The sequence below is a fragment of the Trichosurus vulpecula genome, chromosome 2 (assembly GCF_011100635.1).
Source record: "Trichosurus vulpecula isolate mTriVul1 chromosome 2, mTriVul1.pri, whole genome shotgun sequence".
Taxonomy (NCBI): domain Eukaryota; kingdom Metazoa; phylum Chordata; class Mammalia; order Diprotodontia; family Phalangeridae; genus Trichosurus; species Trichosurus vulpecula.
In genome coordinates, this window is record NC_050574.1 from 452,390,196 (window position 1) to 452,406,292 (window position 16,097).

Consider the following 16,097-nt stretch of genomic DNA (forward strand, 5'->3'; position numbering starts at 1 on the left):
GTTCTCTTCTTGGAGATGGATAGCATTTTTCATCATGGATTCTTTGAAATTGTCTTGGATCGTTGTCTTGATCAGAGTAGGTAAGTCTTTAACCACTGATCATCCTTACAATATTGCTGTTACTGTGTACAACATTCTGCAGCTTCTGCTCACTTCACTTCAAATCAGTTCATATAAGTCTTTCCAAGTTTTTCTGAAACTATCCCCTTCATCATTTCTTATAGTACCATATATTCCAACACAATCATATATTATAATTTATATAGCTATTCCCCAACTGATGGGAATTTTCTCAATTTCCAGTTCTTTTCCACCACAAAAAGAGCTGCTATAAGTATAGTTGTACATATAGTTGCTCTTTCTTTTGATATCTTTGGAAAAAGACCTAGTAGTGGTCTTTCTGGGTCAAACGGTACGCACAGTTTTATAGTTATTTGGAAATATTTCCAAACTGTACTCCAGAATGGTTGGACCTGTTCCCAACTTTACCAACGGTGCATTGTTATCCTAATTTTTCCACAGTCCCTCCAGCATTTGTCATTTTACTTTTCTACCATATTAATCAATCTGATAGATATGAAGTGGTATGTCAGAACTGTCTTAATTTCCATTTCTTAATCAACAGTGATTTAAAGCATTTTTTATATGACTATAGACAACTTTGATTTCTTCTAAAGACTGCCTGTTCATATCCTTTGACCATTTATCAGTTGGGGAATGGCTTTTATTTCTATAAGTTGTCTTTGTTCCCCATGTATTTGTGAAATAAGACCTTTTATCAGAAAAACTTGCTGTAAGGCCCCCTCCCCATCCTCTGGTTTCCTGCTTTCCTTTTAATCTTGACTGCATTGGTATTCTTTGTGCAACCACTTTTTGATTTAATGTAATCAAAATTAGCCATTTTACTTCCCACGATCCTCTCTGTCTCTTTTTGGTCATAAATTCTTCCCTTATCCATAGATCTGGCAGGTAAAACTTTCTATGCTCTTCTAATTTGCTTATAATATCACTCTTTATGTCTAAATTATATACCCATATTGACCTTATCTTGGCATATGGTGTAAGATGTTGGGCTATACTTACTTTCTGCCAAACTGTTTTATAATTTTCCCAGAAATTTTTTCTTAAATAGTGAGTTCTTGACCCCAAAGCTTGGATCTTTGGGTTTATCAGACACTGGATTACTATAGTCATTTACTCTGTTACATTATTCTATTCCATTAATCTACCACTCTATTTCTTAGCCAGTACCAGGTTGTTTTGATGATTGCTGCTTTGTAATATAGTTTGAAATTTGGTATTACTAGACAACCTTCTTTCACATTTTCCCCCATTGATTCCTTTGATATTCTTGGTCTCCTCTTCTTTCAGATGAGTCTTATTGTTACTTTTCCTATCTCTATAAAATAATTCTTTGGTAATTTGGTAGGATGCTGAATAAGTAAATTAATTTAGGTAGAATTGTTATTTTTATTATATTGACTAGGTCTACCTATGAGCAATTAATATTTTTCCAGTTATGTAAATCTTTTTTTTTGTGTGGAAATTGTTTTGTAATTGTGTTTATATAGTTCCTGGTTTTGTCTCGGCAGGACTCCTTTATACAGCCTACATGTTTTATCTTTATACCATTACTTTAAATGGAACTTATCTTTTTATGTCTTCCTGCTGGACTTTTGTTTTGGCAATATAATGAAATGATGATTTATGAAGGTTTATTTTATATCCTGAAAATTTGCTAAAGTTGTTAATTATTTCAATTAGTTTTTCAGTTGATTCTGAAGAATTCTCCTACTATGGCATCATATTATCTGCAAAGAGTGATAGTTTTGTTTCCTCATTGAGTATTCTTTCAATTTCTTTTTCTTGTCTTATTGCTAGAGCTATCATTTCTAGTATAATACTGAATAATAGTGATGATAATGGACATCTTTGCTTCACTCCTGATCTTACTGGGAGGGCTTCTGGCTTATTCTCATTACAGATGGTTTTAGATCAATACTGCTTATCATTTTAAGGAAAGCTCAATTTATTCCTATGATTTCTAGTGTTTTTAATAGGAACAAATGTTGCATTTTGTAAAAAGAACTTTTTCTGCATCTATTGCGACAATCATATTTTTTTTTTTAAAAAATTGATATGGTCAGTTTTGCTTATAGTTTCCCTAATATTGAACCTGCCCTTCATTCCTGGAATTACCACCTGGTCATAGTGTATGATCTTTGTGATATATTGTTGAAATCTTCTTGTTGTATTTTATTTGAAATTTTTTTCATCAATATTCTTTAGGGAAATTAGTCTGTAGTTTTCTTTCTCTGTTTTTTCTCTTCCTGATTTAGGTATCAGCAAGACATTTGTGTCATAAAAGGAATCTGGTAGAACTTCTTCTTTGCCTGTTTTTCCAAATAATTTATAGAGTACTGGAATCAACTGTTCTTTAAATGATTTTTAGAATTCACTTGTATATCTGTTTGGGCCTGGGAATTTTTTCTTAGGGAGCTCATTTATGGTGTGTTCAATTTCTTTTTCTAAGATAGAGTTATGTAAGTATTCTATTTTATCTTTTGTTAATCTGGCAATTTGTATTTTTATAAATATTCATCCATTTCTTTAGATTGTCAGATTTATTGGCACACAATTGGGCATCTTCATTGGTGGTGCACTCACCTTTTTCATTTTCAGTATTTGTAATTTGGTGCTTGTAATCGTGTTTTTTTAAAATAAAATTAACTAATACTTTATCTGTTTTATTGTTTTCCACCCATAAAACCATCTCCTAGTTTTATTTATTAGTTCAATGTTTTTTTCTTTCAATTTCATTAATATCGCCTTTGATTTTCAGGATTTCTATTTTAGTGTTTAATCAGGGATTTTCAATTTGTTCTTTCTCTAGTTTTAAAAATTGTATGCCCAATTCATTGGTCTACTTTTTTCTCTCTTGTTTTTAATTGATGTAATGTTTAGAGATATAAAATTTTCCCCAAGTACTGTTTGCATCCCACAAACTTCGATATGTCGTCTCATTGTTGTCATTCTCTTTAATGAAATTATTAACTGTCTCTGTGATTTGTTCTTTTAACCATTTATTCTTATTTAGTATTTTATTTTTCCCAGTTACATGTAAAAATAGTTTTTCATGTTTTTTTTTAAAACTTTGACTTCCAAATTCCTCCCCTCCCCCCCACTGAAAAGGTAAGCAATTTGATATAGGTTATACATGCAAATCATTTCCATAATAGTCATATTGTGAAAGAAACAGAGATCCCCCCAAAAACCCTCAAGAAAAATAAAATAAGCAAAAATTATGCTTTAATCTGTATTCAGACACTATCAGTTCTTTCTGTGGGGATGGATAGCATTTTTCATCATAAGTCTTTCAGAACTGTCTTGGGTCATTATATTGCTGAGAATAGTTAAGTCATTCACAGCTGACCATCTTAAAACACTGCTGTTACTTTGTACATGGTACATTTAACTTTGCATCAGCTCATGCAAGTTTCTCCATGCTTGTCCGAGAACATCATGCTCTTCATTTCTCATAGCACAAAAGTATTCCATCACAGTCACATATCACAACTTTGAACCATTCATTCTTTAGGATTAGATTATTGGCTTTGCAATTAAATTTTAATCTATGCTTCCAAAGCTTTTTATTGCATGTAATTTTGTTGCATTATGGTCCCAAAAGGATGCACTTAATATTTCTGCTTTTCTGCATTTAGTTGTGAGGTTTTTATGACTTAATATATGGTCAATTTTTGTGAAGGTGCCATATAGAGCTGCGAAAATGTATACTACTTTCTACCCATTCATTTTTCTCTAGGGGGTCTATAATATCTAACTTTTAATGATTCTATTCATCTTCTTAACTTCTTTCTAATTTATTTTATGGTTAGATTTATTTAGTTCTGAAAAGGGAAAGTTCAGGCTTCCCACTACTATAGTTTTACTGTTTATTTGTTTTCCTGTAACTCATTTAACTTTTCCTTTAAGAATTTAAATGCTCTGTCATTTAGTAAATATATGTTTAATACTGATATTACTGCATGGTATCTTTTAGCAAAATATATTTTTCTTGATTATCTTTTAACTAGTTCCAGTTTTGCTTTTGCTTAGTTTAAGATCAAGATTGCTACTCCTGCCTTTTTATTTTGTTTTGTTTTTAACATTTTTTTAATTTTTAGTTTACAACACTCAGTTTCACAGGTTTCTGAGTTCCAAATTTTCTTCCCCTTCCTCCCCTCCCTCCTCCCCCCAATATGGGAAGGAGTCCAATATATGTTCTACATATACCTTTGCATTAAACATATTTACACAATAGTCAAGTCATAAAGAAGAACCATGATCAATGGAGTGAATCATGAGAAAGAAGAAACAAAACCTCAAAAAAGGATGTAGGAAAAAAAGAGAGCAGATACTTTCCTTCAATCCACATTCAGGCTCCATAGTTCTTTATCTGGATGTAAATAGCTCTTTCCATCATGAGACCTTTGGGGCTGTCTTTGAACTCTGTATTGCTGAGAAGAGCCAAATCTATCAAAGTTAGTCATCACAGAATCAATATGTCTGTGGTTGTGTATAATGTTCTCCTGGTTCTGCTCCCTTCACTCAGCATCAGATCATGTAAGTCTTTCCAGGTTATTATGAAGTCTGTATCTTCCCCTTTTCTTATAGTACAATAGTATTCCATTACATTGATATGCCACAACTTGTTCAGTCATTCTCCAATTGATGGGCATCCCCTTGATTTCCAACTCTTTGCTACCACAAAAAGAGCCGCTATAAATATTTTTGTACATATGGGTCCTTTTCCCACTTGTGTGATCTCTTTGGGATACAGCCCTAGAAGTGGTATTGCTGGGTCAAAGTGTATGCACATTTTTATAGTCCTCTGGGGATAGTTCCAAATCACTCTCCAGAATGGCTGGATCTGTTCACAACTCCACCAACAATGTAACAATGTACCAATTTTCCCATATCCTCTCCAGCATTTATCATTTTCCTGTGTTGTCATGTTAGCCAATCTGACAGGAGAGACGTGGTACCTAAGAGTTGTTTTGATTTGCATTTCTCTAATCAATAGTGATTTAGAGCATTTTTTCATATGCCTATAGATATTTTTAATTTCTTCCTCTGAAAACTGCCTGCTCATATCCTTTGAGCATTTCTCAATTGGGGAATGACTTGTATTCCTATAAATTTGGCTCAGTTTCCTGTATATTTTAGATATGAGGCCTTTATCAGAGACACTAGTTGTCTCTGCAATTTTCTGCAATCTTTGTTGCACTGGCTTTGTTTATACAAAAACTTTTCAGTTTAACATAATCAAAATTATCCATTTTGCATTTTGTAGTGCTCTCTATCTCTTGTTGGGTCATGAATTCTTCCCTTTCCCATAAATCTGAAAGGTAAACTATTCCCTGCTCTCCCAAATTGCTTATAGTATCAGTCTTTATTCCTAAACCATGAACCCATTTTGACTTTATTTTGGTTTACAGTGTAAGATATCGGTCTATGCCCAGTTTCTGCCATACCATTTTCCAATTTTTCCAGCAGTTTTTGTGAAATAGTGAATTCTTGGCCCAGAAGCTGGATTCTTTGGGTTTATCAAAGAGTAGATTGCTATAGTCATTTACTTCTGTGTCTTGTGTACCTAACCTATTCCACTGATCCACCACTCTGCTTCTTAGCCAGTACCAAATAGTATTGATGATTGCTGCTTTATAGTACAGTTTAATATCTGGTATGGCTAGGCCACCTTCCCTAGCATTTCTTTTCATTAATTCCCTTGGTATTCTGGACATTTTGTTCTTCCAGATGAATTTTGTTATTATTTTATCCAACTCTGTAAAATAATTTTTGGTAGTTCAATTGGTATGGCACTGAATAAGTAAATTAATTAAGGTAAGATTGTCATTTTTATTATACTAGCTCAGCCTAACCATGAGCAACTGATGTTTTTTTGTTTGTTTAGATCTGACTTTATTTGTTTGAAAAGTATTTTGTAATTGTGTTCATATAGACCTTGGGTTTGTCTTGGCAGGTAGACTCTCAAATATTTCATAGTGTCTACAGTAACTTTAAATGGAATTTCTCTTTCTATTTCTTGCTGTTGGGCTTTGTTAGTAATATATAAGAATGCTGAGGATTTATGTTGGTTTATTTTGTATCCTGCAACTTTGCTAAAGCTGTTTATTATTTCAAGTAGTTTTTTTCACTTGATTCTCTAAGTAAATCATCATATCATCGGCAAAGAGTGGTAATTTAGTTTCTTCTTTTCCTATTCTAATTCCTTTAATTTCTTTTTCTTCTCTTATTGCTAGAGCTAACATTTCTAGTACCAAATTAAATAATTGGGGAGATAATGGACATCCTTGTTTCATGCCTGATCTTATTGGGAATGGATCTAGCTTATCCCCATTACATATAATGCTTGCTGATGGTTTTAGGTAGATGCTACTTATAATTTTAAGGAAGACGCTATTTATTCCTGTGCTTTCTAATGTTTTTAATAGGAACGGATGTTGTATTTTGTCAAAAGCTTTTTCTGCATCTATCGAGATGATCATATGGTTTCTGTTAGTTTTGTTGTTGATATGATTAATTATGTTGATAGTTTTCCTAATATTGAACCAGCCTTGCATTCCTGGAATAAATCCTACCTGGTCATAGTATATTATTCTTGTGATAAGTTGCTGCAATCTTTTTGTTAATATTTTATTTAAAATTTTTGCATCAATATTCATTAGGGAAATTGGTCTATAGTTTTCTTTCTCTGTTTTGACTCTTCCTGGTTTGGGTATTAGTAACATATTTGTATCATAAAAATAATTTGGTAGGACCCCTTCACCTATTTTCCAATAGTCTATAATGTATGGGAATTAATTGTTCTTTAAATGTTTGATAGAATCCACATGTAAAACCATTTGGCCCTGGAGATTTTTTTCCTAGGGAGTTCATTGATGGCTTGCTCAATTTCCTTTTCTGAGAGGGGTTTTTTAAGGTATTTTGCTTCCTTTTCTGTTAACCTGGGCAATTTACATTTTTGTAAATATTCATCCATTTCCCTAAGGTTGTCAAATTTATGGGCATACAATTCATCAAAATAATTCCCAATTATTGTTTTAATTTCCTCTTCATTGGAGGTGAATTCAGCCTTTTCATTTTTGATACTGGTAATTTGGTTTTCTCCTTTCTTTTTTTTAATCAAATTGACCAAAGGTTTATCAAATTTATTGTTTTTTTTTCATAAAACCAGCTCATAGTTTTATTTATTAATTCAATAGTTTTCTTGATTTCAATTTTATTAATCTCTCTTTTGGTCTTCAGTATTTCTAATTTGGTATTTAACTGGGGATTTTCAATTTGTTCTTTTTCTAGTTTTTTCAGTTGCATGCCCAATTCATTGATCTCCTTTTTATCTATTTTATTCATGTAAGAATTTAGAGATATAAAACTTCCCCTAAGAACTGCTTTTGCTGCATCCCATAAATGTTGGTATGTTGTCTCATCATTGTCATTCTCTTGAATGAAGTTATTGTTTCTATGATTTGTTCTCATTTTTAGGATTAGATTATTTAGTCTCCAATTAATTTTTTGTTTCTTTCCATGGTCCTTTATTACAAATAATTTTTATTGCATTATGATCTGAAAAGGATGAATTGACTATTTCTGCCTTTCTGCACTGGATTGTGAGGTTTTTATGCCCCTAAAACATGGTCAATTTTTGAGTATGTGCCATGTACTGCTGCGAAAAAAGTATATTCCTTTTTATCCCCATTGTTTTCTCCAGAGGTCTATCATATCTGCCTTTTCTAAAATTCTACTCACCTCCTTAACTTCTTTATTGTTTATTTTGAGGTTAGATTTATCAAGTTCAGAGAGAGGGAGGTTGAGGTCCCCCATTAGTATAGTTTTGTTGTCTATTTCTTCCTGTAATTCCCTTAACTTCTCCTCTAAGAATCTGCATGCTACACCACTTGGTGCATATATGTTAAGTAGTGATATTGCTTCATTGTCTATGGTGCCTTTTAGCAGGATATAGTGTCCTTCCTTGTCTCTTTTAATTAGATCTATCTTTGCTTTTGCTTTGTCTGAGATGAGGATTGCAATCCCTGCTTTTTTTACTTTAGCTGAAGCACAATATATTCTACTCCAACCTTTTACCTTTACCCTCTGTGTATTCCCCTGTTTCAAATGTGTTTCTTGTAAACAGCATATTGTAGGATTATGGTTTTTAATCCATTCAGCTATCCGTCTCCGTTTTATGGGAGAGTTCATCCCATTCACATTCACAGTTATGATTAGTATCTGTGTCTTTTTCTCCATCTTATTTCCCCCCATTTATGTTTTTATTTCTCCCCTCTCCTTTCCATTCCTCACAACAGTTTTCCTTTTGACCACTGCCTTCCTCACTTTACCCTCTCTATTGATTCCTCTCCCTTATCTTACCCTTTTCCCCTTGCTACTTCTTCCCTCCCTTCTGACCCCACCACCCTTCTCTCCCCTTTCGCCTCCTACTGCCTGTAGGACAAGTTTGATTTCTATACTTCTCAGAGTATGTTATTCCCTTCTTGAACCAAATCCGATAAGAGTAAAGCTCAAATATAGCTCTTCTCCCTCCCTTCTTTCTCTCTATTATACTATGTTTTTGTGCCTCTTTGTGTGATGTAATTTACTCTTTTCTATTACCTCCTTACCTCTTCTCCCAGAACCATCCCTTTACATCCCTTAATTATGTTTTTTATCATTGTATCAGTTATTTTATACTGACATCCAGTCTATGTATATCCCTTTCAATTGTCATAATAACTGTACCATTCTCAAGATTGACATATATACATATACATATATATGGAACATATATAAAACAATATAATCCTATATATGGATATAAACAATTTGCCCTTATTGATTAACAAGGTTTTTTTCCCCCCTGTTTACCTTTTTATGTCTCTCTTGAGAGATCAGATTTGAAGATCAAATTTTCCATTGAGCTCTGGCCTTTTCATCATGAAGATCTGGAATTCTCTTATTTCATCGAATGTCTATCTCCTTGCCTGAAAAATTATGCGCAATTTTGCTGGGTAGTTGATCCTTGGTTGCAGTCCAAGCTCCTTTGCCTTTTGGAATATCGTATTCCAATTTCTCCTGTCATTTAATGTAGAAGCTCAAAGATCCTGCATGATTCTGACTGTAGTTCCATGATATTTGAATTGTTTCTTTCTGGCCACTTGCAGTATTTTCTCCTTGACCTGATAATTCGGGAATTTGGCTATAATATTTCTTGGAGTTTTCAATTTGGGATCTCTTTCAGAGGGTGATTGCTGGATTCTTTTCATGAGCATTTTTCCCTCTGGTTCTAGGACCTTGGGGCAGTTATCTTTGATGATTTCTTGAAAGATACTGTCCAGGCTCTTTTTTTCATCATGGCTTTCTGGTAGACCAATAATTCTTAGATTGTCACTCCTGCATCTGTTTTCCAGGTCAGTTGTTTTTTCCAATTAGATATTTCACATTTTCTTCCATTTTTTCATTCTTTAGATTTTGTTTGACTGACTCTTGATGCCTCATAGAGTCATTAGCTTCTACTTGCTCATTTCTAATTTTTAATGAATTTTCTTCATTTTGCTTCTGGGCCTCCTTTTCCACTTGGTTTATTTTACTTTTCAGGGTGTCATTTTCTCTAACTAGATTCTGAATCTCCTTAGCCATTTCACCAAATTTTACTCTTTAAAGATTTGTTTTCATCAGTGAATTTTCCCCCATTTTTTCTTTTTACCTCTCTAATTTGATTTTTAAAATCCTCCTTGAGCTCTTCCAGGAATGCTTTTTGGGCTTGAGACCAGTTCACATTCCCTTTGGAGGTTTCAGATGTGGGTATAGTGTCCATGTTGTCCTCTTCCAAATTAGTATTCAGATCTTCCTTGTCTCCATAAAAAGAATCAATGGTCCTTGGTTTCCTAGAGTCCTTCATGTTGGTTAACTTTTTCCTGGCTTTAAAGTGGATTTTTGCTTCTAGGGTACAGGGGCCTCTGTCCCAGGCTTCTCGTTCTGGGTTTTGTGGGTGTAGTTATCAGCTTTGTGTGTTATGGCCTCTAGTTTCATGAGGTGTGGGGGAGGGGTGGTCTGGCTGCTGGAAGTCTCCTCTTCCCTTAGTGCTGTGGTACAGCCTTTTTCTGTGCCAATGTGTGATGTCTGCCACTTCCCCTGGCTGTGCAAAGGCACATCTGGGGTCCTGGTGTTGATGATTGCTGGCTCTGCCCTCCTAAGTTTCCAAAATCACCACTGTTCTGCTGAGGTGGGGTCTCCTGGGACACCTCTCTTCCTGCACTGGTCTCCTTCCACCACCACGATAAGGGCCCTCTCCTCAACTACTCAAGCTGAAAGGCTACTGAAACCCTACTTCTGGCTCATCTATTTGAAAGTTTCTCCCAAAGGAGTATTTGAGTTAGGGAGCGAGGGAGGGATGAGAGCCATTTTCGCTGCCCATTATGGCTCCAAGAAGTTCAAGAAGGCACATTTCAAACCTTTAGACTGCTGGCTGCAAGCTTCTGGAGTAGTTGTTCTCATGGCCTCAGGTGCTGTGCTGCTTCCTCCTGTAGCTCTGACAGACTCCTGTCCTGGGCTGGAAGGCCTGGGGATCACTACCAGTTTTGCATGCCCAGAGTTCTCCCAGTCTGGATTGCTGGCTGATTCCCATAGCTGCTTCAGCTTTGGTGTGGTCTGGTGCAGCTCCATGCACTGGGCACTCTCCCAGCCTACAGATCCATCCTGTTGACCCTGAGAGCTCTCCTGGCTTGGAAATTTGCTACACTCAGTCTACTAGTGGCTTCTAACTCTTTCAGATCTGCTCAGATTCACTTTTTTTAGAGGTATCTGACAGAATTTGCATGAGAGCTCCAGTAAGATGCTGTTTTCATGTGGCTATCTTGGCTCCACCCATTTGGTTTTGTTTTAACTTTAGATGAAGAATATGTGGCTCCTCCTTTTAGACAGAACTTCAGCAGTCTTGCTTTAGAGCTCACAGAGGTGAGCATGGACAAGACATCAGAAAGTTAAGAGGTGATCTGGGGAAGGGAAGGAACTTTTGGAGCTACAGAGTCATCAATGATTGACTGTGGTAGAAGCACATCGAGTTTTCATGTGCTCTTGCCCATATGACTCAAGTGAAGCTGTAAGGTATGAAAAGACTGAAAAGATGTTGGGAAGGGGGTTATGAAGGGCTGTGAACATCAAACAGAACATTTTATATTTGATCATGGGAGCAATGGAGGGCTGCTAGTGTTGATTGAAAAGGTGGAGAGGGAAAAGTTGTGATATTGTTAGAATTATGCTTTAGGAAGATCAATTTGGCCACTGAGAAGGAAATGAATTGAAGTGGAGAGAAATTTGAGGAAGGTAGAACAACCAGATGGTTACAGCAAGAGTCCAGGCATGGGATGGTGAGTGTCTATACCACAGTGGTGGCAGTGTCAGGGGAAAAAAGGGGCATATATAACAGAATGGATATAGGGGTGAGAGACAATGATGAGTCAGGGATGATACCTAGCTTGCAAGCCAGGGATTAGGAGGATGGTGGTGTTTTTTATATTAATAGAGAAGTTTGAAAGGGGAAGGATTTTGAAGGAGAGATATTGAGTTTTGTTTGGCATATATTGCGTTTAAGATGCTTATAAGATATCTAGTTAGAGATGTCCAATAGTTATTTGGCTATGCAAGACTGGAGGTCAGTGAAGAGGTTAGGGACAGATAAGAAGATCTGAGAATCATCAACAGAGAGGTGATAATTGAATTCATGGTAACTGAAGAGATTCCCAAATGAAATAGTAGGAAGAAAGAATAGGAGAGGGGTCAAAATGGAGCATGAACTGGATGAAGATCCAACAAGGATGACTGAGAATCAAATAGGTAGGAAGAGAATCAGGAGAGAGTAGTGTAACGAAAATCTAGAGAGAAGAGAGTATCAAGGGGAAGATACTGAGACACAGCATTGAGGGCTATAGAAAGATCAAGAATGATGAGGATTGAGAAAAGACCATTCAATGTGGCAATTAAAAGATCACTGGTAACTTGGGAGAGAGTAGTTTCATTTGGATGAAGTGAAAAGCCAGACTGCAGAGAGTTAAGGAAAGAGGAAGAAGAAAGGAGACCGCCTAGGTGGCGTCATAGTGCATAGAGTGCTGGGCCTGGAGTCAGGAAGACTCATCTTTGTGAGTTCAAATCCGGCTTCAGATACTTACTAGCTGTGTGACCCTGGGCAAGTTATTTAACACTGTTTGCCTCAGTTCCTTATCTGTAAAATGAGTTGGAGAAGGAAATGTCAAACCATTCTAGTATCTCTGCCAAGAAAAGAACACAACTGAAAATGTCTTAACAACAAAAAAGAGGAAAGGAAGAAGAGGTATAAATGTAGATGGCCTTTTCAAAGAATTTAGTCACAAAAGCAAGGAGATATATGATACGATACGATAGCTATCAGGGAAGAATGGATCAAGGGAGGTTTTTTTTGAGGTGAGGGGAGACATGTTTATAGGAAATAGGAAAGCAGGCAGGGCACAGGGAGACTTTGAAGATCAATAAGATGTTAAAGGGGGCAATCTGCCGGAGAAGAAGAGATGGAGTGGGATCACTTGTGAAAATAAACGGGTTAACTTTGTTAAGGAGAAGGGTCACCTCTTCATTTCATACAGGGATGAGGAAGGAAATAGCGGTAGAAGGCATCTGAGTGATACAAAATGAAGAGGGAAGAAGCAGCTCTCTGCAAATGACCTGATTTTGTTTCAATGAGTTAAGATTCTCAGATGAGAGGGTTGGGGGAAGTATACCCATGGGAAGTTTGAGGAAAGGTGAAAAAGTTTGGAAAATCTTCCATGTTGAGTAGGATAATGGTTAATTAGGGAGCTATAAATGAATAGCTTTGCTTCAGTAAAGGCCCAGTTAAGATTACCCAAAATAAATATGTAATGGATTAAAAATAACACATAGCACAAGATTAGTAAGAAGATAAGAGGGCAAAGGACTGGAGAAAAGAGGATTGCCAAAGGGTCAAGATGGAAAAAGTGCAAAGGGGGTGATGCCCTGGGAATAAATGGAAGGGTCAAGGTGTTGGAGGTTGTACTGAGGGTTAAGAACAGAGTTTGAGATCACAAGGCAGACAGAGAGGTGGAATGATAATAGACTGTATTAAGATGTGGGAATTTCAGAGTTGATGAACATGGAAGTGGTGTATTTGTGGGTGATGGTAAAATTAAGCATACAACTATCTTTGTGTGTGGCTGAGGTGTGCTGAAAAAGTAGGTCATATGAAATACATTGAGGAATCACCTACAGAATTAGAGTGTTTGAGGGATTATCAATATACACGTTGAAGTCCCTTATTATGAGGACAGAGGAGAAGCACTGTGAGCCAGATACTGAACTCATTGTGGAAAGAAGAGGAGTATCCTAGAGGTTAGTTGACAATAGCTACCAGGATTTCGATTGAGTGGTAGACTGAGTGAACCTCAAAGGAGGAGAGGTTACTGAGTGATGGCGGTAGAGAGTTAGCTCAGAAGTATCAGTGAGGAGGAAGGAACAGCCCAACTCCCTCACCTTGTTTAGTGAATTGTAGGAATGAATGAAAGTGCAACTAGTGAGGGCCAGGAAGGCTGTAGTATTAGGAGATCTTATAGTGTCAGAGGCAGGGAAAAGAGTTAAATGTTCCCTGCCCTGGTCTCCTAGCCAAAGCTGCCTAAAATCATGAGGCCAATCTCCTAGGGACATTGATAATTCACCTGAGTGCCTAATTCAATGAATAACAAACTCTCATCCAGTCATACTCATCTTATCCCAGTGATTTTTAATTAATTAATTTATTTTTAGTTTACAATATTCAATTCCGCAAGCTTTTGAGTTCCAAATTTTCTCCTCCTCTCCCCTCTCCCTGCCCCAAGACCACATGCGATCTGTTCTAGGCTCTACATGTACATTCATATTAAACATATTTTCACATTATTCATGTTGCAAAGAAGAATTATAACCAATGGAATGAACCACAAGACAGAAGGAAGAAAACAAAACAAAAAAGAGACAGCAAATAGATCCTCTGGTGTCCGAATAAATGTTTTACTTCTGCCTTCTATGCAGAGAGTTTCTTATACTTTGTTATTCTGAACTATACAGGCATAACCACAAACATCGTACATGTTGCATTTATTGCCTTAATGACACAACTCCGTAATTCTTTCTCTGGATGTGGATGGCATTTTCCATTATGAGCCTTTTGGAATTGTCTTAGAACTTTGCATTGCTGAGAAGTGTCAAGTTTATCTGTTAGTCATTGCACAATGTGACTGTAACAGTGTACAATGTTCTCCTGGTTATCCCAGTGATTCTGAACCCCTTCCTGTCATTCTGCAAATTCCTTTCTCTGCCTCCCATTGCCCACTCCCTTATTCCCCTTAAACCTACAACACTCCCCATGCCTCACTCTGAAGCTACCCAGTCCTTCCACTGTGCTCTCTGGAATGCATGCTCCTTAGGCAACAACAAGCTGGTTTTATCTTAAATCCATTTCTTTCCTGCTCCTTCCATAAGTTTCAACTGAAACTGTTCTCTCCAAAGTGACTTTTTTCTCAGTTCTTCTTGTTCTGGGCCTTGCTACAGCCCTTGACACTGTGCATCACCGTCTTCTCCTTGATACTCTCTTCTCTCTGGGTTTTCAGTGTCTAGGTTTTTAGCCTGTAGTATCAAGTCTCAGTGAGAGCTAGAAGATGAGAGGGGTGGAAAAGGAAAGAACTTAAGATGAAACCAGCTTTTTACCCAAGATGCTAGCATTCCAGAGAGCTCAGTAGAAGGGGTAGGTAGTCTTAGAATGAGGGATGGGGGGTGCAGTAGATTTAAGAGGAATAGAAATAAGGGAGTGGGCAGTGGGAGGTGCAGAGTAGGATTTGAAGAACGACTGTAAAGGGTTCAGAATCACTGGGATTAGGAGGGTATGCCTGAATGGGTTATTCATTGACCAATGTACTCAGGTGAATTATCAACATTCCTAGGAGTTTGGTCTCATAGTGAAGTCTTCTCATGATTTTAAGCAGCTTTGGCCAGGAGAGCAGTGCAGGGAACATTTCTCTCTTTTTCCTGTAGCTAGACTAGACCAGGCTAGGCCAGGAGACCAGTGGAGTGATCAGGAAGGAATGGCATTTCTCTCTATCCAGGCAGATAGGAGTAGCCCAGGCTAGGAGATAGGCAGAGGAAAAAGGATAGAATGGCATCTTTCTCTGTTCCCTGCAGACAGCAAGATGACAGATGAAGAGTCTTGGAGACTTGAGGGCAATGCAGTGGTCTCTCACCTAAAGGCGGGAAGGGCCCCATGCACAAGGAGGAAGAGGCTAGCCTAAGAGACCTGGCCACGTAGAGGTAATGACATAATCTCTTAAATCTCAGAAATGACAGTTTTGAAGAGGAGAACCACATGGCTAAGTGGTGGGGTTTCCTGTACCTGAGGTTTCTTGATGAATATCAAGACCTCTTGGACTGAGAATCTGGCATATGTTACTAGATGTGGAATGTTAGTAAGGAACTGAACAAAATGGAAGAGCAAAAAAAATCTGGACATTGCTTCTTGTTGCCATTGTGAGTTATTTGGACAGTGCAGATTCAATGGGGAAGGGAGTTGCCTTTTTAGCAGCTTAGTTTTTCTTTCAAGGACAGCCAAGGCCCTTAGGGTGAAGGCTTGTATGAGTCCCTGGTGTGGAGGTTGGACTCACTAGAATATTTGGCAGGGGGTTACCTCTATTAAAGTCAAATTCATTTCTTTTTCAAGGGGATTTCAAATCATTGGAGAGTACTACGGGTCTGGAGGAATTTATCACTTTCCATTAGTTCTATTCTGACACTCCTAGGGAATTGGATAAGAGAAATGACCCATCTCTCTTTTGCCATTTTCCTTTGTCATTTAGCTGCTAATACTTTCTAAATAAATGATTGTGTTGTAATCAGAACTCACCCCAAAGAAAGAATATAGTCCATGTGTGACAGTTATGTATCTTAAGGATGTTTCTAAAAAAACAATTTTTTTACAGCTACCCAAAAGCCTAGAGACAGGCAGTGTTGTA